We start from the raw sequence: 3,697 nt of genomic DNA, 5'->3' as shown, positions 1-3,697 counted from the left end.
TTTGTTATATCGAGATAATAAGTCATTATCACGATATAACCGTGCATAAAAAAAAAAAAGTCATGGCCGTTCTCGGCTTCCGTAGAAAAATCATCCATCTGTTTATTTTCTTTACCCATTCTTCCTGTTCAGAGTCACAAGGTTGCATATTGTTATTATCAAATTTAATGAGATGTTTAACCTTTTCATGAACATTTAACCAGGCCCATAAATGCACCGAAAAGGAACTGGCCACACAAATGTAATGTAATAATTAAAAACAGGTTTACTTCACTAAAAGTAATAATTTCTTTATGTTTCTATTAGCATGAGCTTTACTTGCTCAAAAACTGGATGAATTAATAAATGTGTCTCCCCTGTTGAAGAACTTGTGACATGGCCTTTCAGCTGTGACCTGACCTGAACCCAGAGACAACACAAGCGCTACAATGTCGATCAGTGTTGTGCTCACTTGTGTTGACCCTGTACAAGAGCTAGCTCAAACTTCACTTCACGCAGATTAAAATGAACTACTTCACATTCACAAATTCACATTTTTTTGAGTTTTTTGAGTTTTGAGCTCAAGACAGGTTGGATGTTTTAACTCGATGTGTCGTTTCAAATTTGTTGCCGATTTGGCTAACGTTCAGACTTGTTTTTTTAGACCCAGCAGGCCCTATTTGCATAAATTGCGAGATTTTTCTGTTAGAATCTTTACTGATTTGTTCATAAAACTCCTTCCAGTATTCATAAGCACTGGCTTCAGCAGTACCATAGCTGCATCTGAACTGCCATTTGGGAATTAGCTGCTGCAAACAGATACGTTCAGTTCACTGATCACCAAAAATATGAGCATGTTCAATGAACTTGAAAATTATCTTTTAGCACGTTCATGCACACTGATGTCGACATCATGTTTAAGAATTGTGTGCCTGTGTTGATATTCTCTGTGCATATTCACTCATTTCTGCACTTCCATTTAGTGTGACGTCCACACATTTGTGTAAAACCTGTTTGCTTGTCCCTCGCTGGATCAATAATGAAAGCATTGATTTCAAAGTTTTTTGTTTCTCTGTTGATGTACTGATATTCAGCAGACACTGAAGGGACTTTTTTTGGGAGGGGGTGGGTGGGAGGGGGGTTGAACAGGCCTTTGTATTGATCAGATCTGGGCATACACAGTTCAGTTTAACACACGAGGGTAAAAATGAGCCTCAGGCTGTTGACTGTCAATGCAGGCCATTATGCATTCAGAGACACACAGCTTTGGCTGATATGAAGCAAGTACATGCATTCACATACACAATGTCAACCTGCTGAATTCAGACACAGAATAGGTACATGATGGTTTATGTTGTACTGTAAAAGCTGAGCCAGTGAAACTATGGCTCTATCTGGTGGATTCAAATGTAACATGTTGTTGTTACATGTAATGGTGGAAACCACATATTAAAGCATAAACTGCATGTGACATAAAATAACACTATTTTTCTTTTCTTAATTAGCCAGTTCTTATGAAAAAAGATATTTTTTTTTTTGCAGTAAGTAGTATTGTTTTTACATGTTTACTGCCAGAACATGTCCTAGGTAGTCTGAAGTTTCGTGCAGTAAATATACATTCTGACTTCGAATGCAGGTGCAGTTCACTTCTGCTTCTCCTACAAAATGTAGCTTTTCTTGTTTCAGGATGATGTCAGAGTTTATGTCCAGGTGACCAAATTGTCTTCAGTGAAGTCAGTAAAAATGGTTTGCAGGTTTTGAAGTGGATGTTGGTTTAACTGGAAAGTTAGTAGGATGTATTTAAGGAAATAAAAAGGGAAGATGAAACAAACACCAAAGCATTACATTACATCCTCACATCTTTCAAAGATTAGTTGTCATGATGCATCTCATAGGCAATAATTAAAGGGAGGTTACAAATACAATAAATACAAATAAATAAATCAATAACATGTTTGTCTTTGAATTCACTCATTTTATTAGACTAAATTCAACTTATTTGTGAAGTTATATGATGTCAACTAAACTAGACTAAAACAATGCTGCCCCCTGCTGAGCTGAAACCATCATCCTGCCGGAAATCACATCTGTTCAGAGACTATGTAAAGGGTCACATCAAACACTGTTACAAATACTGGTCTTAAAAAGGATATCTGTATTTGCATCACATTGATGTATATTAGGTCAACTCAACATAACAATAAAGCTCAGAGTGTATGTGCAGATTTTCAAATCTGTGGGGTCTCAGTTTCTAATGACCTCTAATTTCTAATAAGGCATCATTTACAGGGCGTTGCCATTAATAATTAATAAATAATTTATTTATATTTGTGTCATCTGTTCAAGAGGTTGTACAACTGCTTTTGGGTTGCCCTTTCAAGTAATGACTAAATATCAAATAGATCTTACAGTTCATTGCCCTGAGGTGACCTTTTTATACTATTGTGATGTCCAGATAGACAGTAACCAACTAGACACCTTCAGTAGGTTTTCTCCTCAGACAGTTGCTGATGTCCTGCCTGAATGTGACCTGAAACTTCTGTTGTGTCACATGTCTGCATTTGGGCCCACTTATGTGATGCCTGCTACCAACAACTGCTGCTTGATGCTCATGAAAATATGTGTGCTGCCAAACCCATAGGTATACGAACAGAAACATTCAAAAGGTTTTGGTCAGCTCTCTATCAAAGACACATGATGTGTGCAGGGAGAAGCATGTGGATCCCGCTGATACTGCATTTTCCCCTGACTGTGACACAATATCTTTACCTCTGGCTCCATCTCTCAGCATTTTACAGAATGCAGTCACTGAATAGGTTTTAACATTGTGAGGCATTTCTATATTATATAATTTTCTTATTTAAACTTCTTTAATTATACTGGTAAAAGACTTATATATATTATTGTATTCAAAGCATTAGATGCTATTATATTTCATGTGAGTGTTTTATCACCTCTCTGTATATATTATGCGTCATTGTACATCATATATCATGGATCTAAGAAAAGTGCTCAATAAAAGGATTCCTCAAAGTGTTATAATATCATAACGTAAATACAGAATAAAACTTTGTGAACCCAGATTTTCTTCATCAGGCTCTGTGCGCGCTCCCTTTTAAAAGGGTAAAGCGTAATTTGACTTTTTTCCCCACAAAATGGACCGTGAAGAGGAACAGGCTATTGTAATTAGGGATGTCCGATATTGGCTTTTCTGCCGATATCCGATATTCCGATATTGTCCAACTCTCAATTTCCGATACCGATATTACCCAATACCGATATATGCAGGCTTTTTACACCAAAACTGTTAGGTAACAACATAACTATCTCCTATTGTTGGACTTAACACATTATGGCTCATTTTAATTGTGAATCCCCAGCTGGTAGGCGGGGCCCATTTCTTTCACATCATAGAAGGGGGACAATTTTGCATACAGGGACCAAAGCGATTATTTGTTTGGTAGATCCGGTTTTAATTATTAATTTGTTTTTTCCACCAGGATTACATAAGTTGCATACACATACCGCAGAGGCAATAATAAATATCAAATACAGCTCATACAAACGGTGGCTTCCAAATTCAAGATTCAATAGTCTAATAACCATCATACGAAACTCGTTCTAATGGTTTTTTATCTGATTAGATTAAAGGTAAAAAAAATACAGCCACCAATTCTGTTTATTAAGCATGATAGTGCCTTTAAACTCTGAGATGAAG

The sequence above is a fragment of the Morone saxatilis genome, unplaced genomic scaffold (genome assembly GCF_004916995.1).
Source record: "Morone saxatilis isolate NCDOM2014 unplaced genomic scaffold, NCSU_SB_2.0 Contig1, whole genome shotgun sequence".
Classification (NCBI taxonomy): Eukaryota; Metazoa; Chordata; class Actinopteri; family Moronidae; genus Morone; species Morone saxatilis.
The sequence above is the reverse complement of the archived record's forward strand: the minus strand, read 5'-3'. Positions refer to the sequence as shown.